The sequence below is a fragment of the Schistocerca americana genome, chromosome 4 (genome assembly GCF_021461395.2).
Source record: "Schistocerca americana isolate TAMUIC-IGC-003095 chromosome 4, iqSchAmer2.1, whole genome shotgun sequence".
NCBI lineage: Eukaryota > Metazoa > Arthropoda > Insecta > Orthoptera > Acrididae > Schistocerca > Schistocerca americana.
Window position 1 is genome coordinate 141,519,958 of NC_060122.1, and position 22,734 is coordinate 141,542,691.

The 22,734-nt window shown below is 40.0% G+C and overlaps 1 protein-coding gene across 1 annotated transcript in view; it reads right to left on the bottom strand.

The window, feature by feature from the left end:
* The window catches only part of LOC124613308, a 369,764-nt gene that overhangs the window by 127,222 nt on the left and 219,808 nt on the right, over positions 1–22,734 (bottom strand). The gene's annotated exons all lie outside the window — the stretch shown is intronic.

The window sequence follows — 22,734 nt, forward strand, 5'->3', positions numbered from 1 at the left end:
GCGCCATCTTAGAAAAATCTTTAAAATTTTTCTTTTAGCTCATCTACGAGACGTGCCCTCGGTTACGACAATTAACTTTATTTCAGATACCACGAGAACCGAGGCAGCTACTAATAATTTAACAACTTTATTTACAGATTTTCTTTATATAACGAGATAACATCCGAGGCAGAAAAGGTCTGGTCACAGGATTCCAGTTCCATTATAGGATTTCATTTTTAGATGCTACTCTCGTTATGTTATAGTGGGGAATCGAGACGAAACCACGATTTTAAGTTACGTATTACAGTAGCGTACATCGAACAGACTTGGCAAATATTCTCTGGTGCAATAAGCACACGACTTCTCACGAGCCTGGAATAATATCTGTAGTGGTGGGTAAATAAGAAAAGGACAATTAATTATCGACGATTACATAACTACCCTGAGAAATGAGCTAGTTTACTGAGTGCTTATACACGTCAGGCTAAATTAAACAACATATTACACTGTTAATAATATTCCTACATTAGTTATTTCTCTTTTATGTTGAGCCATTGCATTAATGTGTGTTTCTTTTTTGTATAAGTCACGGCTCATATTCATTCTATTACATTACACTGATAGCAAAGAAAAGGAGTCACAAATAAAACAAAATTTATTTTATTACATTACAGCTGGCTGCAAATTTTCTTCATATTTGTAGTATATTTAACGAAAAATAGCAAAAAAAATCTGTCTTAAGGTAAAGTGGAATATTATCTGGAGCAAATTACACAGTAACGTTCTACCATTCAACATCAACGTCAACGAAAACATGGCAACCAACGAAAAATTACGCAACATTCACCTCAGCACACGTTTCATATTTGAAACATGTTGGCTCGTTGATACGTTACTTCACAGCGTTTCAAATGCGGAACCGAATCTGAGATATGGTCATACATCAGAAGGAGGCTGTGATAATAAATTCCATGATGTCATACTGTATCGGCATAAGGAAAAAGATAAGGCTGCAAAAGATGGGATACCTACGACCCAATAACAACGCAGGAATTTGAATGAGTCGGCATAAGGCCAGTTACATAATTCACAATCGACCAGCCGTATTGAACGATTATTACTTACACGTACAAAAAGAAAACCAAACAATAAATTTCCACAAGAAATAATGCTTTTATATAAATTGCACGTTTATGAACAAATGGAAACGTTAAATGACAAATATCTATTCATGATTTTTTAAATAAAAATGAGACTTTATTTTGAATTTATTGCACGTATGACAACAAATTAATATTTTATAAAGAAATAGGAAGTATTTCTTCGTTAAACTAAAAAAAAAAATTACCCCTCAGTAATGCTGTAAGGTTCAATATTTGTTAATTAACTTTTCTAACTATCGTTTAAGATGGAATTTAAATAAAAAGCAGTTGTTAGTAGCAAGATTCGAACCAGTGATTTCACAGCTGTACTCTTAGCACTCGCATGAAGACGAGTTCTTAAATAACAGAGTATAAAATTGCGCCTTACTGCTTTAGCAAACTACGTTCCGGGCACTGACTTTCATATGTTATAACTATGAAAAGATTCAAAGAGCCCCACTAGCTAATATCTCTTGAAACTTCCTGGCAGATTAAAACTGTGTGCCGGATCGAGACTCGCACTCGGGACCTTTGCCTTTCGCGGGCAAGTGCTCTACCAACTGAGCTACCCATGCACGACTCACGCCCCGTACTCACAGCTTTACTTCTGCCAGTACCTCGTCTCCTACCTTCCAAACTTTACAGAAGCTCTCCTGCGAAACTTGCAGAACTAGCACTCCTGAAAGAAAGGATATTGCGGAGATATGGCTTAGCCACAGCCTAGCGGATGTTTCCAGAATGAGATTTTCACTCTGCACCGGAGTGTGCGCTGATATAAAACTTCCTGGCAGATTAAAACTGTGTGCCGGACTGAGACTCGAACTCGGGACCTTTGGAAGGTAGGAGACGAGGTACTAGCAGAAGTAAAGCTGTGACGACGGGGCGTGAGTCGTGCTTGGGAAGCTCAGTTGGTAGAGCACTTGCCCGCGAAAGGCAAAGGTCCCGATTTCGAGTCTCGGACCGGCACACAGTTTTAATCTGCCAGGAAGTTTCATATCAGCGCACACTCCGCTGCAGAGTGAAAATCTCATTCAATATACCCTTGTTAGTTGTACTCGAGAAAGGTTTAAGTCACTACGTTATAGCTTCTTCTAAAAATCCTTATATATGACGCGTTTCAGTCATCGGCATCTTCAGGTTGGTGACATAAGCAAATGACATATTTCAGCCGCATGACGCTTTTCAGTCATCAGCATCTTCAGATTCGTGGCATAAACAAGTGACGTATTTCAGCCACCTACACAGTTTAACGTGAAATCAAGCAATTTAAATCAATACACGAGTTAATAAGGTATCTGCAGGCATAAAGTAGACAAATAACAGAAAGTCCAACAGCCAAATTCTTGGATTCGTGACCACTATGGAAACAGACTGGCAACTGACACGAGTATGATGGAAAGCACAAAGAAAAGAAAAGAAAAGTGTTTGACACTTGATGATGGAAGATTTACGTCTGAAGATGTTTTACACAAGTTGTGCGTTTACGAGATAAAGCTATTGTATGAAAGATTTTATGCCAAAGAAGAGTCAAAATAATATTTAATAACACCGTTGTCGAATGCATTTAAACAACTTACATTTTGTATTTTTACATGAAACAGAGCTTATAATACTCTTACTTCTTTTTTACTTAACAAAAAATTTCCATAAGAGTTTTTGTTCTTAAGTGTACCTGCAATTTTATTCAGACTTTCATATAACACGAGGAGGTTCTGCGCAGAAACGGCAGGGTGAGAAACGTGTGCAAAACGTTGACAGGAAGGAGGGGCAGGGAGATAGGACTTGTGTTAAGCATCAGGGAGTATCATCCATGGAGTTAGAGGAAGTTGTTGAGGGTAAAAATTGTGTGGAAAGAAACATATGCAACGAATAACTGAGGACGTAGGGTGCACGCGCTACTCTGAGATGAAGAGGTTGGCATAGGACAGTAAATCGTGACAAGTCGCAAACCAGTCAGAAGATTAATCAACCCAAAACAATATTAAGAGTTCTTGTATGGGGCGTACATAATCTCGTTTCTCAAACTAATTCTCTAGTGCCGAAAGAAATGCAGTTCAGCTTTCTTTTACATAAGAAAATATTGTGAAAATACGTTTAACTGCTCTTTCTTTTACGTCTCGGTCAAATAATATGATTACTTTGTTAAGGGAAGTATCTACATATCTGATAGCAATCTCTTTTCCTTTAAGATGTCGCAGGTTCGAATCCTGCCTCGGGCATGGATGTGTGTGATGTCCTTAGGTTAGTTAGGTTTAAGTAGTTCTAAGTTCTAAGGGACTGATGACCACAGCTGTTAAGTCCCATAGTGCTCAGAGCCATTTGAACCTTTAAGATGTCGGTCTGTCATTACAACCTGTAAGTAGGCTGTTTATGTTTTCTTATTGGCAACGTTACATAGTGCTCTGTGTGAGAATCACTGGCTGTGCTGTGTGCAGTCTGTGGCTGGTTTGCATTGTTGTCTGCCATTGTAGTGTTGGGCAGCGGCAGCTGGATGTGAACAGCGCGTAGCGTTGCGCAGTTGGAGGTGAGCCGCCAGCAGTGGTGGATGTGGGGAGAGAGATGGCGGAGATTTGTAATTTGTCATGAACTGCTATATTTATATATGATGATATCAAGGTAAATACATTGTTTGTTCTCTACTAATATCTTTCATTTGCTAACTATCCCTATCAGTAGTTAGTGCCTTCCATAGTTTGAATCTTTTATTTAGCTGGCAGTAGTGGCGCTCGCTGTATTGCAGTAGCTTGAGCGGCGAAGATTTTTGTAAGGTAAGTGATTTGTGAAAGGTATAGTTTAATGTTAGTCAGGGCCATTCTTTTGTAGGGATTTTTGAAAGTCAGATTGCGTTGCGCTAAAAATATTGTGTGTCAGTTTAAGCACAGTCCTGTATAAATTGTTCAAAGGGGACGTTTCATATGTCGACCCTTAGCCGAGGATACCTCACTGGAATCTTCTGATTTTTTCCTTGTAGTTTGTGTAATTAGTGTAGCTATTGTTTATTGCTAGCGCGTAATTGTAGAGAGAATCTCCTTTATAGTTGCAGCCTTTCATTGTTGTACAGTAAAATAGTTGTGGCATGCATGTAGATTTGCACCAAGTATTTCGCTATTGCGCTTGCAATTAGCTACATATTATTTTCAGTGCTATGTTAATGCGTTCTCTTATTTTTGCTCTTCAAATTGTGCTTTTCTGTGTTATCGTGTGAAAAATTGTGACAATAATGGCGTGTGAAAAACGTAACACTAGGCTCCAAAGTAAACTGAGAAATAATAGTGACGACGAGTGTAGCTTACCAGCACCGCTGTGTAATGAATTAACAGACATTCAAAGTAGTAATTTGGTAATTGTGCATAGGGAAATGGAGCGGGCGTCAGATAATGGTGTAGACAGTGAAACAGGTAGTGAACAGGGAAGCATTATCGTTCGATCGGTCGGCAACAGCTCGCCTCAGGAATCGGGAATGAAAGAACACAATATTGCAAATACTGTAGACTCAGTTTTTGGGTTCTCACCGTTTTCTCAAATGGGTCAAGAAACATTTTCTGCTTGTCAAAATGTGAATGTTGCCAGTGCAACTTCACTGCCGAAAAGCACTGAGGAACATGTTTCAGACACCAGTGCATTGTTATTACAGTTGATGCAACAAATGGGACAAAGGCTACAAAAATTAGACACAATGGAACAAAATCTTCAAAAGTTAGACACAATGGAAAAAAATCTTCAAAAGTTAGACACAATGGAACAAAATCAGAGACAAACACAGCAACAGTTAGACACAATGGAACAAAATCAGAGAGAAACACAGCAACAGCTTCAAAAGTTAGACTCATTGGAACAAACTCTTGAACAAACACGTGAAGATTTAACTACTGAGTTACATAACATTGAATCGAAATGTCAAAAAGTCTGTAATGACGTAAAAACTCAAATTTGTGAGCATTTTCAACCTATTTTTTCGCGGCATGAAAATGCATTACAGAATCACGAAGCAGCCATAAAAGAACTGCAAACTACTGTTCATGAAAATCATGAGACCTTGCAAGCTAAATTTGACTCAGTTGCATCTACCGATTCGGTTACGCAACTTGCAAAAACTCAGGAAAACTTAAAGGACACAGTAGAAAGACACATGGAGGAAATTAGTACTTTATCAGAGAAAGTAGTAGAACTTTCAGATCAGCTAAATAATTTATCTACGAAGGTAGATGATAATCTGAATGACACAAAACCGGTAGTCTTTAATGACACAGAAGAGTGCGAACAAATTAGGAAATTCAAACAAAATCAGAATCAAATTAATACGCAACACCAAACAGAAATCCGCGAAGTACAAGATCAGCTGACACAGGTAGTACAAGAATTACGTATTTCAGAGGACACTCGCACCCCAATACGGGAAGAGGGACATAGAAATACGGAACAGCCACAAAATAATAACACAGCGCATTTCGGAAATTATGAAAGAAATTGGCAAGGTGCACCGAATTTTGAAATGGAACCGACGAAACGACGTAACAATGACCGATATGCGACTCGCCGACATGATGATTTTAACTATAAGCTGTTCATTACTACACGTAAATTCAAAACATTTAAGAATTCTGGCAACGACATTCGTCCACAAGCATGGCTCCATCAATTCTCTCATTGTTTTCCTCCCAACTGGTCGTTAGAGCACAGATTAGAATTTATGTGTGGCTATTTAGAGAATGAACCAGCTGTAAGAATGCGATCAGTCATTCACGATTGCCACAGTGAAGGAGAATTTTACCATGCCTTCCTCTCAGCATATTGGTCTCAAGCCACACAAGACCGAGTAAAACATGGCATCATAATGATGAAACATTGCGAACAATCTGAATTCTCCAGTCTTGTGAAATATTTTGAAGGCATGTTGCACAAGAATCAGTACCTGTCAAACCCATACAGCCCCTCAGAACTCATCCGCATTTGCTTAATCAAACTGCCTGAACATTTACGACATATTATTTTAGCAGGACATTGCAAAGACGACATTGAAGCTTCTCAGGGACTGTTACAAGAACCGGAAATTGACACTGACAATCGCGGAACGCGAAAACAGGAGTACAACAATTACAGGTCACATCTGTCACAATTCCGCGATGACAGAAATAATAAATGGACACGACAAGGCTATTCTTACAACGTAAATCGTGACCAAAACAGACACCACCCGTATGACAACCGTTGGCAGAGTAGTAATAATTACAGGGAAAGATCACCTCTCCGCGGTAATGACTATCACAGAGACAATCAGAGAAACAGACAATATGGGAACCAAACTAATTATTATCAAGGGAGACAGAATAACTTTAGACGCAACGGTCCAGCGCGCAGTTACGACTCAGGGAGAAATTCTCCACCATGTGACCGACAATAAAGAAACTATGGAATCTACCGACATGACGACAGACGGTGTGATCGTAACGACAGACCTGAACTGCATCAGAACTGGCGGGATTTAAACAGGGCAGGGCCCTCTCGTCACGGTGAATTTGTAGAAGTTAGGTCTCCAAATCCCAATAACGACGCGCGCCAACAAAGAGACAATAGGCAATGACTTACACCGCTGGCAGCCACAAAAGGTACTTATGAAACTGACGACGCAGCTGCCGTAGCTAGTAATTACGTAAAAATGGAAGACATTAGGGACATCTTACTCCAGGAACACGACGTAAAACTTAACAACATTGCATATCCTGTGATTCACATTACTGTAAATGACGTAAAATTTACGACAGTACTTGACTCTGGCAGTCCCATTTCAGTAATTAGTGAAACAGCTTTTAGCAAGTGCAACAAATCGAACGATTGCCCCACACTTCCGTTACGTAAGATTAAATTACAAGGTGCAATCTTTGGAAAAAGTGCAGATGTACGCCAACAAACCAATTTAGAATTCTTTTGCTAAAGCCACAGCTTCTCTATGAACTTTCTTATTGTTCCATTATTGTCGACGGAAATTATATTGGGAGTAGACTTTTTGAATGAATACAAAGCAATCTTAAACTTTCAAGATGCTGAAATAAGTTTAGAGAATGAAGGTAAGTCAATAGCTTTGAAATTTGAAGATTGGCTCTCAAACCATGACGAAGAAATTAATCGGCTCTACCTTCTGTTGGACAACAGTTCGGAATTTTCTACGGAACTAGACACTAACAATCACTCTGCAAGTACTGACAGGGATGATATCGACGGAATATTTGAAATTAATGAGTTAATTCAGAATAAAATTCAAACAATTGAGAATTGTAATGACACTGATAGGCAGGACCTCTTTGAGATTTTACAAGAACATTCCACAGTTTTTACTCACAAAACAGGAACAATCAAGGGATTTCAATACCAATTTCGTGTTCGTGAGCATACTAAATTTTGTGTTAGACAATACGTAATTCCAGCACATTATAGGGACCGTGTTAGAACAGAAATACAATCTATGCTTGACGAGGGCATTATTGAGCCTGCAGTAAGCTCATACAACAATCCATTACATGTTGTTGAGAAGAAGAATGGATCGATCAGGCTTGTCTTAGATTCGAGACAAATCAATACTATCATTATTCCTGAAACAGACAGGCCGCAAACGTTGGAAGAACTTCTTCAAAATTTTAATGGTGTAAAAGTGTTGTCTTCCATTGATCTCAGATCCAGCTTTTATCAGATCGAACTTCATCCAGAATGTAGAAAATACACAGCTTTCCTTTGTTTCGGCGTTTGTTATCAGTTTCGGAAACTTCCTTTTGGTTTGAACATTGCTTCGGCAGCATTCATTCGCGGGCTAAATTCCATATTACCTGAGTTCTTAAAACGTCACATCACCTTATATGTGGACGATATTCTAATAGCAGAAGCTTCATGGGATCAACATAATCGCATCCTCAACAGTTTGTTACGTATTTTTGCAGAATCTGGAATTACAGTTAACTTGGAAAAGTCTGAATTCGGTAGGTCAAAGGTGAGGTTTTTGGGACATATTATTTCTTCTGAAGGTATTCAGCCGGATCCTGAAAAGTTAGAAGCAATCAGAGCCATTCCAGTTCCATCCACAAAAAGACAAGTCCGCAGTTTTCTAGGTCTCGTAAATTTTTACCGTCATTTTCTGATCATGCAAATTCTTGTTACACCAAAACTTTGTTCTCTCACTGGAAAAAATACTATTTGGAACTGGGACGAACAAGCACAGTTGGAATTCAATTCTTTGAAAGAATCGCTACTTAACGCGCCAATACTAGCTCATCCAGATCTGTAACAAGATTTCTGCCTTATCACGGATTCTTCTAAAGTCTTTCTTGGTGACCATTTATTTCAAGGAGCCATAGAAAATTACACTACCGTTCAGATAACCATTGCTTTTGCTAGCCGATTGCTAACAAAATCTGAAAAAAATTATTCCGTTACTGAATTAGAAGCTTTAGCTATCGTTTGGGCATTTAACAAGTTCCGTTACTTTCTTTCTGGTAAGCACGTAAAAGTATACAGTGATCATCGTGCATTACAATTTCTTATGTCTTCAAAATTAAATCATGACAGGTTAAAACGTTGGGCATTGTTTCTGCAAGAATTCCACTTCACAATAGTCTACATTCCCGGCAAGGAGAACATTGTTGCGGACGCACTGTCACGCGCACCGGCTGGGCTTGAGAAAAGTAACACAGAAGGCAACCTCGAGAAAAATTTCAGTATTCTTTACATTCAGAAAGTCGCCTTTGAAAACTTCATCACCACATCTTTAAAGGACATTGCTCATGAACAAGATAAAGATCCGATTTGGAAAGACATCAAAAGTAAATGGCATGAAAAGACACACACACAGATTCGGCATTATTATCTGGTTAGAAACAACATACTGTTCAAACGCTGCACTGTCGATGACAAGCTATGGGTACTTTGCATTCCTGACGATTTTGTTAATAAGCTCATTTGGTACATTCATTTCAGCTATGCACATTTTGGCCCACGAAAATGATATCATATTCTTCGAACGACTTGTTATTTTAACAATATGGAAAAGAGAATTCGAAGAGTCTTGTCTATTTGTAAACTTTGTCAAAAGGCGAAACCATCTACTATCTCCCATCGTGCTCCGCTGTTTCCTATCATTCCTTCTAAATTAAAAGAATTTGCTGCTGTTGATCTCTTGGGACCGCTTGTCAGAACATCTAATGGATTTTCGTACGTTCTAGTCGCTGTTGAACTTACTTCAAAATTTGTTTGTTTCACTCCATTACGTAAAGCCACTGGACGGTCTGTATCCAACGCCTTTGTTAAAAATTTCTTACGTGAAGTTGGACACGTTAGCAAAGTCATTTCAGATAACGGACCTCAATTCAGATCTGCTGTTTGGTCACGCATGCTTCGGAATCATAAAATCAAACCTGTTTTTATTTCATTGTACTCACCACATTGTAACCCGTCTGAACGGATTACGAAAGAAATCAATAATCTTTGCAGACTTTATTGTCACAGAAAGCATCAGCATTGGAACAGATATTTACACTTATTTCAAAATGTGCTGAATGAAATGCCTCATGATTCCACTGCTTTACCACCTACTCTTGTACTAAAGAATGAAGAACCACCGAACAGAATCAGAGAGCTTGTACCTTTCCCGAATACACGTAAACTTCGACACAAAGACATAATTGATTTGGCTCTTAAAAATATAAAATTTGCAGCAGACAAAAGGAGAAAACTACACGGTAAAGCAAATGCAAAGAAATTATATATTGGTCAGAAAGTTCTCATTAAAGCTCATTCATTGTCACATAAGAAGAAACACTTGAGTCACAAATTCTTTCTAGTTTACAATGGACCTTACAGAATCCGACGTATACCACATGATAATTGCGTTGAAGTTGAAACTCTGCGTACTAGGAAGAGTAAAGGATTGCACCACATTTCACATGTAAAACCGTTTATTGAAAGATAATCTGCTTTTTAACTTAGTCTTTGCCACAAAATTTTTCACTTTACATTACTAGTATGCTTTGTCAGACTTAGAATCTGTTAAATATCCAGTCAAGAACCAAGAGAACTTATTTAAACAGAAATTACGAATGCATTGTTATTGAGAACAGACGACACAGTGTTATTATGTGTGTACATTCTTGCTTGTTAGTTACACAATTACGTAACGACTATAAGACTTACATGCTTAGAACATATACTGGTACTGCTAATGAGATTTTTATGCAACATTTTTGTTTACTTGAAAATACATTCTGGATTTAAAGTACTTTATGTGAGATACCAGATGACACAGTGATTAGTTTATGTAACAGCTACACGATTTTATCACGATGCTACTAATGAGTGACAATTTACAATGTTGCTTTTGCGGTGTTTCTGTTTTATGTCTGCACAGTTTTATGTATTATTCTGGAAAGTAAAACATGTTTTAGTAGTAACTTTTGTGGTATAGCTACAATGAGACAGCCTGTTCTGTAGCACAACAATACGTTACATTATAGTACTTTCTTGATTACGGTCAGGTACGTAATAACTACGATATCTATACGCAAAGATTTTCACTTTCGTTTATGATGAGGTAAGTACATTGACTTCTGCAGAACTTAGCTTTCGGAGGACGATAACTACGACACTTCCACACAGATTATATTACAACAAGACGCACAGTTTAGCGCTACAGTACACGAATTTGAGTGATTAATTTTGTACTTAAAACATTTATTTTTTAAAGATATTTGAAGTACAATGATACAAAAGTTTTCTGTGACACATTTTATTCCATTGCAATAATCTGTAACACCTGAGGGTATAATTACATTAATCCTCAGGGGGGTACACGCTTACTTTGTGTACCATGTGTTTGGCAAGCACAAGGAGCCCTAGGTAATATGGTACTTGCTTATACAACTTTACACATCGGTACCATATTTCTCTAACACAGAATTACACAGCTATCTGATTATTTGACAGAGAAACAAACATAATTTTTACTACGTCAGTGACAGATGTTTATGCAATTACACAGTTGGATAACTTCACACTTATGAAACAGTATTTTGTCTGTACTTTGTAAACTGTTCATATTTTTTTGGAACCATTGTGATACTATGAGAGCTTTGAGATATTTGGTATGGGATCATGATTTTTAGAGTGCGTTTGAGGCAGATGACACTTTTGACATGAGCAGAGAATTTTTTTAGGTTTTGAAATTATTGGAAGAAGCTACGACGATTTTGAGATTGGACTGAGGTGTTATGATGTTATTTTTATGACGACGATGTGTATTATGCTGTTGAGGTATGTTTATGATCAATAAGCTGATGCTATATGAGGAATTTGATTATGCTATGTATTTATTATGATGAAATATTGAAGTGTTGTCACAAGATTGACGTGTCGACGAATATACATATGTGTAATAAGGTAAGGAGTAATGAATAGTGATTAGGGACTCTGACTTATGGAAAAGGATGTTGGAAACCAAGAATCATACTTTAGAATTATGAAATGTGTGTACATGTGTGAATCATGTGTGAATGTATCACAATGCCACTGAAAATTTTTTGGACACTGTTATATTCATAGGATTTTGTTTCTACACATTTGCAACGCAAATTCTTGACCTGTGAAATATTTTTATATGAGACTGTCACTGTAGCAGAAACTGGTGTCGTAAATATTTCGGTAAGAAAGTTAAGTGACCACCTGCACGTAATGCGTCGTGGGCACCCAGCTGGGTGACAGTAGCCTGGAAAAAAAAAGCCATTAGCGTGAGCCTTTCAGAGGTACAGGTGGAAAAACAAAGGGGAGGCCATTATCCTCGCTATTGACATTCCTTTGTAGAAAGCATCGCAAATACGACACGCTCATAACTTGGAAACATTCTTACATCTGCACACCTGATTAGGACAAGTGTCTATCTACGAGAATTGAGAGAATTTCTACTAACTTATGAAATGCCTCATGACTACTGAATGATTATTTTATGCTTTACTTTGTACATAGTTGCTTATTTCATTTGATATCTGGTTTCCAGCTGTCTTGCAGCATTGGTTTCATAAAATAAAATTAAATGCATTTGCTAATGTGAACACTTTCTGTCAACAGATCTATTAAATAATTATTTTATGACCCACATTCTTCGAAAAAGGAGCTCTTGGAATGGAAAGAACAATAAGAAGGGACTAATAACAGTAACTGCATATATCATTTTCTTTTCAAGTACTTGGTAATTTCTTTTGTAGAAATAGTTGTGGTGCACCACTTTAATTACATAGACATTAAGATGTGAATATACATTTCCCTTGTCTGCATTGTTGTCTTTAGTGTAATATTTTTTTCTGCTTGAGCTTTGTCATGTTTAGATATAATTTATTACCTTTGCTTCTGCTGTTTGCCAGGCATAGTGCTACTGAATTTTAATTTGTGTTACTCTGCTAAGCCAGTTTACTACTGATTTATTTTTCTTGTTTGCTGCTCATTGCCTTATATTAGTTGTAATTTATGCTGCTTGCTTCGCCATTTGTATTTTTGATCATTGCTGTTTGTGTTAATTGTTTTGTGCTGCTGCATTGCCTCGTCCCTTAGTTTAGCATCTGAGCTCAGTAGATTTAAGTTAGCTTAAGAGGGGTAGACTATATAAAAAACTGACTATGGAGAATAGTCCTTTCCTTGTGTTATCCCACTATGTGTTTGTGTACCCTTGCGTATTTGTCTTTTTCCTGTCTTTATGTGTTTAGCTGATGAGAGCTATGTTGTAGAATTTTTCTAATACTATGTTATTTACTTTGTAAAGATGTTGAGACATTATTTATTCTGTTTTGTCGCTCATATGTGAAGGTGATGTTTCAAAAGTTATTCTGATCTTTATGTACGTACTTAAGTCATAATTTTTGCAACACTGATGTATATGTCTATTTCTATTCTTTTGTAAAGCCTGTTTACTACAAATGTTATCTGTATTGTTATGTTCTTTAATGATGTATTTTGTACCTTTGTTATTGTATTCTCATGTTATAAAATTGAAATTGACACCAGTTCATCAAATTAAGCAACTTGTAAGTTACATTTCACTGCACACGTTTCTGTTGGTCATAGTATATGGACAATATGTGAGAAGAAGGGACTGTTAGTGTTTGCACGTGTGTTAATAATTCAGCAAGAGACTGGATAACAGCATTGCTGGTTCTAAGGACATTACAAACAAATTTTTTGTGAGTGGACATGTGGTGGTTTATGGACTTGCTATATTCTCCGCAAGACTCTTCGATGGTGATTGTGCACCTGCACATTTGCAACAGATGGCTGCTGGCCGTCTCTACAAGGACTGCAGTGGGTCTGCGCCTCTGGTGGCCCACTAATATCGTAATCTCTACCAGGACTACAGTGGGTCTGCTCTGTGATGACCTACCAATACTCTTCAAAACTTCGATTGACTCTGCTGTGGGTTTGCTCTGTTGTGGCCCATTACTTGTCTGCATGTCAAGAGTCAGCACTGTCTTTCCATTGGAAGGACAACACTACTTCTTCAAGACTGCATGGAAATCCACTACGTCTGTGTGCGTTTTATTTTACTGCTGAGACTTTGAGAAAAACACTGGAATTTTACTGTGATGAAAAATCTGGACTGTCTTTATGGACTGTGAGAAGATTTTAGCTTTTGACCAACATTGTATGAATAAGTGTGTGCATTTGATATCTTTGTTATTGTAATTATGAAAAATTTTATCAAATCATTGTTGGCCACTGCCCAAAACAATTTGTAAAATTTTTTGTGGGGAGCATGGGGGCTATGTAAGTAGGCTGTTTATGTTTTCTTATTGGCAACGTTACATAGCGCTCTGTGTGAGAATCACTGGCTGTGCTGTGTGCAGTCTGTGGCTGGTTTGCATTGTTGTCTGCCATTGTAGTGTTGGGCAGCGGCAGCTGGATGTGAACAGCGCGTAGTGTTGCGCAGTTGGAGGTGAGCCGCCAGCAGTGGTGGATGTGGGGAGAGAGATGGCGGAATTTTGTAATTTGTCATGAACTGCTATATATATTATGACTATTAAGGTAAATACATTGTTTGTTCTCTATTAATATCTTTCATTTGCTAACTATCCCTATCAGTAGTTAGTGCCTTCTGTAGTTTGAATCTTTTATTTAGCTGGCAGTAGTGGCGCTCGCTGTATTGCAGTAGTTCGAGTAATGAAGATTTTTGTGAGGTAAGTGATTTCTGAAAGGTATAGTTTAATGTTACTCAGGGCCATTCTTTTGCAGGGATCTTTGATAGTCAGATTGCGTTGCGCTAAAAATATTGTGTGTCAGTTTAAGCACAGTCTTGTATAATTGTTCAAAGGGGACGTTTCAAACCTTACTCTTGGTATCATGAAACATTAATTTTGCTGTAATTTTGTGTATATGATTTGCCATTATTTGGTTTTACGTGGGCTTTATTTTGTACACAGTACTCGTACTACTGAGGTATCATGATACTACAAAGTACCTTTGGACGTTATACTTCGGCCATCTCGTGACAAGTAATTTTTTCTGTACGTTTCCCAATATTTGGAACAGTTGCCACTGTCTTCACGTAGCTCACATATTCAACAGTTCTCGTTTCTTCACTATTTTGAGCTGATACCCTTTCTGCAAGTAGTTATTGATTTGGATATTTTGTTGATTTTTGTATTCATTTATAACCTGACTTTATTTTACTACTGGTGTTTCACGCCAGTTAGCTTGAAAGTGTGAAAACTACACAGCAAAAAAGATCGCGACGTCTGAATGTGTCGGATGCTTTATAAGTGAAGTGACTGTGCGATCTCTGACCTATGGCCACACGAGAGAGCGAGGTGGCGCTGTGGTAAGCACACCGGACACCCATTCGGGAGGACCACGGTTCAAACCCGCGTCCGGCCATACTGATTCCCAACCGTGATTACCCTAAATCGATTCGGGTAAACACCAGAATGGTTCCTTTGAAACGACGCGGTCGATTTCCTTCCCCATCCTTCCCTAATCCGGTTCAAATGGCTCTGAGCACTATGGGACTTAACATCTAAGGTCATCAGTCCCCTAGAACTTAGAACTACTTAAACCTAACTAACCTAAGGACAGCACACAACACCCAGTCATCACGAGGCAGAGAAAATCCCTGACCCCGCCGGGAATCGAACCCTAATCCGGTGGGACCGACGAACTAACTGTTCGGTTTGTTCTTCCAAATCAACCAACCAACCAACCAGAATAGAGATAAGCAGATTTAGGCCGGAAAAATGAATAACAGCAACCAGAAACTTATCTACGTAAAATTACTACGTGAACCGTTTTATAATCTATAAGTATCGCGAGTAAAAATAAAAATGTATTCATCTAGGTTAAATTCACTGACGATGCTGTAATGTAAATGGCGAACCACATCTGCAACACAAATAAACATTCTGCAGAAAAAAAGGCATTTGTATACTTGTTTTGCATAATGTTCACGAATACAAAAATGTCTTATTTTATGCCCACGATCCCTAATCGAGACAGGTGTTCGAGGCAGTAGAGCTATAGTACAGTACATTTCCAATATCGGACCTCCACATTTACCAAAAATGCTTCTAGTAGAACAACGCTACCTCACCTTTCTTCCAACAGTTTCTATTCCCTGTACATCTGTGCGACACATTCACACAGGCTACACAAACTTCTAAAGGTGGCAGGGGTAAAATACAGGGAGCGAAAGGCTATTTACAATTTGTACAGAAACCAGATAGCAGTTATAAGAGTCAAGGGACATGAAAGGGAAGCAGTGGTTGGGAAGGGAGTGAGACGGGGTTGTAGCCTCTCCCCAATGTTATTCAATCTGTATATTGAGCAAGCAATAAAGGAAACAAAAGAAAAATTCGGAGTAGGTATTACAATCCATGGAGAAGAAATAAAAACTTTGAGATTCGCCGATGACATTGTAATTCTGTCAGAGACAGCAAAGGACTTGGAAGAGCAGTTGAATGGAATGGACAGTGTCTTGAAAGGAGGATACAAGATGAACATCAACAAAAGCAAAACGAGGATAATGGAATGTAGTCGAATTAAGTCGGGTGATGCTGAGGGAATTAGATTAGGAAATGAGACACTTAAAGTAGTAAAGGAGTTTTGCTATTTGGGGAGCAAAATAACTGATGATGGTCGAAGTAGAGAGGATATAAAATGTAGATTGGCAATGGCAAGGAAAGCGTTTCTGAAGAGGAGAAATTTGTTAACATCGAGTATAGATTTAAGTGTCAGGAAGTCGTTTCTGAAAGTATTTGTATGGAGTGTAGCCATGTATGGAAGTGAAACATGGACGATAAATAATTTAGACAAGAAGATAATAGAAGCTTTCGAAATGTGGTGCTACAGAAGAATGCTGAAGATTAGATGGGTAGATCACATAACTAATGAGAAGGTATTGAATAGAACTGGGGAGAAGAGAAGTTTGTGGCACAACTTGACAAGAAGAAGAGACCGGTTGGTAGGACATGTTCTGAGGCATCAGGGGATCACAAATTTAACATTGGAGGGCAGTGTGGAGGGTAAAAATCATAGAGGGAGACCAAGAGATGAATACACTAAGCAGATTCGTAAGGACGTAGGTTGCAGTAAGTACTGGGAGATGAAGAAGCTTGCACAGGATAGAATAGCATGGAGAGCTGCATCAAACCAGTCTCAGGACTGAAGACCACAACAACAACAACAACACAAACTCCAGGTCCTCCATGAAACTCATTTTAGAACGATTCTTTTAGAGTCGTTTCTAGAAAAGGACGCACTGGCATCATCAGTATGCTTCATAAACAGGCTACATTTCCTTTGAGCCAATCTACACCTCATCTTCGCCTTCCATACTGATGATTTCTCCTGTTCGTTCCCTTTTACATGACTTGGTACATATGTAGACGACTTGACAGGCTCCAGACGTCTATCATTAATGCCACACTCTAACGGCTCTTCTATATGCACATTATTTTAGTGCATTTATTCACATTTAAAGATTGTTGACATTCAGAATACAAAGAGAAAAAATTGTGAAAGCTGATCTATATTATTAGAGTTAGGTACTGCAGTTCCCTACGGACAACTGTGTCGTTAGCAAACAGCTTGACAGTAGTGCTGACCTGTCTGATAACTCTATTACATGCGATGCACAAATGAAAAAATGTGGCGGCATTGATGCATTAGCTAAATTTCTTGAAAGGAGGAAGGATTAGATGATATATCCTCTGAAATAATTACACATTGCTTTCGGAACATAGTGTCACTATTACAAAGGTCAATGTAGAAAACAAAAACTCCAGCTTGTCTAAGAACAAGGGTAGGATGTTTGGTGTACAGAAAAACATAATAAATTATTGCATGCCAACTACACAGCCTTTAATGCTACATACATGCACTAAGAGCCGTGAACTAAAATAGAAACAATATAATCAGATTATGCTGACGACAACGCTTGCCAAGCTGTTTTATAATTATGTATAGTTAGCTGAGTGCCTGGCGTTGCCCGGAAACGTATTTATTCCTGTTTTCTATTCGTCCATCTCATCCTTCCCCCTCTCTTTGTCCATCTCCTGCACCCCCTCTCTCTGTCCACCTAGTCGACCCTCCCCCCACCCTTTGTCCATCTCCTCCTATCCCCTCTTACTGTCCATTCCCCGCTCCCACTGTCTTCATCTCCTCCTCCCCTCCTATCTTTGTCCTTCTCCATCACCTCCATCCCCATCGCTGTCTGTCTATGTCTATTTATTCCGCTCCACGTTATGACGCTCATCCCAATAGAAGGCTCGTTGTTCTTACCCCTAAAGTATTTCTTTCCAGGTCGTAACTAATTTGCATATCAAATTTGGTTGAAGTCGTCACAATGTTTTAGAATGAGCTTTTTACCTGTGGCTTAGGCTGCGTACGCCCATGTCAAAAATATTTCACACACATTTAACATACTTCATACGTATTTGTACCCATATTTCACCTGTACGCAGCTCAATGATTATGATGTCGGATCTCCGTAACTATGAGCCGCACACTTGCAGTTACATTCAGTAGTCTTATCGCAAAATAGGGGAGATATCCGGCCGCGGTGGCCGAGCGGTTCTAGGCGCTACAGTCTGGAACCGCGCGACCGCTACGGTCGCAGGTTCGAATCCTGCCCCGGGCATGGATGTGTGTGATGTTCTTAGGTTAGTTAGGTTTAAGTAGTTATAAGTTCTAGGGGACTGATGACCTCAGAAGTTAAGTCCCATAGTGCTCAGAGACATTTGAACCATAGTGTCACAGACATGATACGTGAATTGCAGTGGCGATCATTAAAACAAGGGCGTCTTTTGTTGCGACGGGATCTTCTCATGAAATTTCAATCACCAGTTTTCTCCTCCGATTGCGAAGACATTCTGTTGGCACCCATCTACATAGGAATAAGTGATCATCACGATAAAATAAGAGAAATCAGTTCTTGCACAGAAAAACTTAAGTGCTCGTTTTTCCCGCGTGCCGTTCGAGAGTGGAACGGTAGAGAGACAACATGAAGGTGGTTCAATGAACCCTCTGCCAGGTACTTTATTGTGAATAGCAGAGTAATCACGTAGATGTAGATGAACTCTCTGAGAAACGTGTAGTGAATCGAGTTAGCAGTAATAAAAAAGTACTACATTGACACGTTATGCATAATGCGACAATTCTTCACGCATCTCTGTGTTCATGACGTCTTCTCCTGAACTATGTGTCGTACAGTGCTGCATTTTTGTATGTACATTCAGCGACATATGTAGATACTGGGATGAGATTTTCACTGTGAAGTGGAGTGTGCGGTGATATGAAACTTCCTGGCAGGTTAAAAGTGTGTGCCGAACCGAGACTCGAACTCGGGACCTTTGCCTTTCGTAGGCAAGTGCTCTACCAACTGAGCTACCAAAGCACGACTCGCGACCCGCCCTCACAGCTTCAATTCCTCATTCTGAAAACATCCCCCAGGCTTTGGCAAAGCCACGTCTCTGCAATATCCTTTCCTCTAGGAGTGCTAGTTCTGCAATTTTCGCAGAAGAGCTTCTGTGAAGTCTGGAAGGTAGGAGACGAGGTTCTGGCAGAATAGATGCTGTGAGGGCGGGTCCTGAGTCGTACTTGGGTAGCTCAGTTGGTAGAGCACTTTCCCACGAAAGGCAAAAGTCCCGAGTTCGAGTCTCCGCCCGGCACACAGTTTTAATCTGCCAGGAAGTTTCATACGTGGATACTGTCTGCGAAAAGCGATGCTAGTAGAGCTAGTAACAGTGACGTAATAAATTTAAACGTCTAGTATGACGTGGCAGTTTCTCGCATATCTCAGTGTTGACGACATCATATATGTTGAACTATGTGCCGTACAATGGTGTTTTGTTGTTGGTACCTTCAGTGGTATATGTGAATACTGTCTGAAAAATGTGGTGCGAATACAGTTGGTAGTAAAGAAGTAATGAATTGAAACGTCGTGCACCATATGGCAATTTTACTACATGAACGGCGAAAAACATCTTTCCTGTCATCATTTTGTGGGGGTTGTCAGTGAGAAAAAGTGTCTTAAAGATTTTAAGCTATGTGTCACGTTTGTTGCAAATCTCAAAGTGCTCTCACTCTCAACTACTACCCCTACTTCGTTTGATAGATAGGGGGCTACACTGCTGTTTCTCTCCCACAGGTGGCTCCTAACTCCACAGCGATTCTTTCCAGACAGCAAGTGATATGTTTATCAAGTTTGGTTCAAATCGATCAAGTGATCTAGGAAGAGATAAGGGACATACATACATGTATATATACGTAAACATATCTGTACATACATTTTTATAATGTGTGTGAATACAGAGGACAGGGTGATTTTAATGAATTTAATGTTATGAAGCCACACCACATGTTTCAGTGCAGACGTATTACTACGAACGCCACTGTAAAGGACAAATTTGATTTACTGAAATGTTCTGAATGTCGCTCACAGTGACTGCTGATACTTCGGTTTCCATTTTCCACTTGTAACAATTATGCTTAATCTTTCCACACTAGGGTTCGTTATCTAGTGGCTCTGTTACTAACTTCCATGAGCTGTGTTTCAAATGATGAAAAAGTGAACCAATAATTTTAGACATAATTGCTGTGGAACTACTACGATTGCTATCGTTTTTTACAATCAACACTGTGGACTATTGGTTTAACATGCGCATGCTAAGTAGAAAAGGACGACTGTAAATACACTCCAGGAAATGGAAAAAAGAACACATTGACACCGGTGTGTCAGACCCACCATACTTGATCCGGACACTGCGAGAGGGCTGTACAAGCAGTGATCACACGCACGGCACAGCGGACACACCAGGAACCGCGGTGTTGGCCGTCGAATGGCGCTAGCTGCGCAGCATTTGTGCACCGCCGCCGTCAGTGTCAGCCAGTTTGCCGTGGCATACGGAGCTCCATCGCAGTCTTTAACACTGGTAGCATGCCGCGACAGCGTGGACGTGAACCGTATGTGCAGTTGACGGACTTTGAGCGAGGGCGTATAGTGGGCATGCGAGAGGCCGGGTGGACGTACCGCCGAATTGCTCAACACGTGGGGCGTGAGGTCTCCACAGTACATCAATGTTGTCGCCAGTGGTCGGCGGAAGGTGCACGTGCCCGTCGACCTGGGACCGGACCGCAGCGACGCACGGATGCACGCCAAGACCGTAGGATCCTACGCAGTGCCGTAGGGGACCGCACCGCCACTTCCCAGCAAATTAGGGACACTGTTGCTCCTGGGGTATCGGCGAGGACCATTCGCAACCGTCTCCATGAAGCTGGGCTACGGTGCCGCACACCGTTAGGCCGTCTTCCGCTCACGCCCCAACATCATGCAGCCCGCCTCCACTGGTGTCGCGACAGGCGTGAATGGAGGGACGAATGGAGACGTGTCGTCTTCAGCGATGAGAGTCGCTTCTGGCCTGGTGCCAATGATGGTCGTATGCGTGTTTGGCGCCGTGCAGGTGAGCGCCACAATCAGGACTGCATACGACCGAGGCACACAGGGCCAACACCCGGCATCATGGTGTGGGGAGCGATCTCCTACACTGGCCGTACACCACTGGTGATCGTCGAGGGGACACTGAATAGTGCACGGTACATCCAAACCGTCATCGAACCCATCGTTCTACCATTCCTAGATCGGCAAGGGAACTTGCTGTTCCAACAGGACAATGCACGTCCGCATGTATCCCGTGCCACCCAACGTGCTCTAGAAGGTGTAAGTCAACTACCCTGGCCAGCAAGATCTCCGGATCTGTCCCCCATTGAGCATGTTTGGGACTGGATGAAGCGTCGTCTCACGCGGTCTGCACGTCCAGCACGAACGCTGGTCCAACTGAGGCGCCAGGTGGAAATGGCATGGCAAGCCGTTCCACAGGACTACATCCAGCATCTCTACGATCGTCTCCATGGGAGAATAGCAGCCTGCATTGCTGCGAAAGGTGGATATATACTGTACTAGTGCCGACATTGTGCATGCTCTGTTGCCTGTGTCTATGTGCCTGTGGTTCTGTCAGTGTGATCATGTGATGTATCTGAGCCCAGGAATGTTTCAATAAAGTTTCCCCTTCCTGGGACAATGAATTCACGGTGTTCTTATTTCAATTTCCAGGAGTGTATTCAAGTTGAAGGAACGCAACTTCTCAGCCAAAATTTCATTTTTAAAATCTTAATTTACAATGACCGCTTTCGGTAAGACCGAGTTACCATCATCTGATCTCTGAAAAGTGTACATAAAGTACACTTCTATCAATCACTGACGTGTAATATGGGACGGTCGCACTTGGCGAAACATATTGGAAATACTGGTTTTTAAGTCTGACATGCCAATGGATCTTATGTAAACAATCCAGCTAATTAATATATGGAGTACATTTGTAGCCCTAATTGGGTACTTGCATTAACCTTTACCAAAGTACGTTTAATAATAATTCACTCTATGTATTATATTTATGATATGGTGCACTATTTCTCATGATTTAATTTTTCTTTTTTTTTTTTTTTACAGTATAGGTTTCAAAAATGCGATCTTGGCTGAGAACTTGTGTTCCTTCAAGTTGCTGTGGACTATTTTTACACACTTTCATCTTGTTTTCGTGTTATCGGGAGAAAACGAGACTATCAACAAAAAACATTTTTGTGATGTGACTAGAAGCAAGCGAATTATGGGAATGCGAAGATGAAGCATTACATTGAGACAGATGCAAAGAAGACACAAAGTTTTCCAATTACCGTCAAAACCTTGATTCAAAGCTTTTTTTTCCTTTTTTTCTTTGTAAGAACACCTGAAGAGCTGCCGACACTGGCTAGCGGGGCGCAAGGGCTTAATTAAGCGCGCGTCCCACCAAAGCAACAACTTTATCCCCTGTAATATGCGCTAATAGGGGCCAGAAGGAGTTGCAGCAGGGAGCTGAAGAGTCTTCCGACGGTGTAGGCATTAAGGAGTTTCAGCCCGCGGCAACAACTTTCAGTTTGTGCACTCACTGTGTACATCACTTAGCTTAGTACTGTTCTTACGTGCTTCAGAGCATAAGTGGATAGGAACTGTTTATTTATCAATTTTTGGGAGTGATATTTATTTTGTTGTAGGACTAGCGTATTT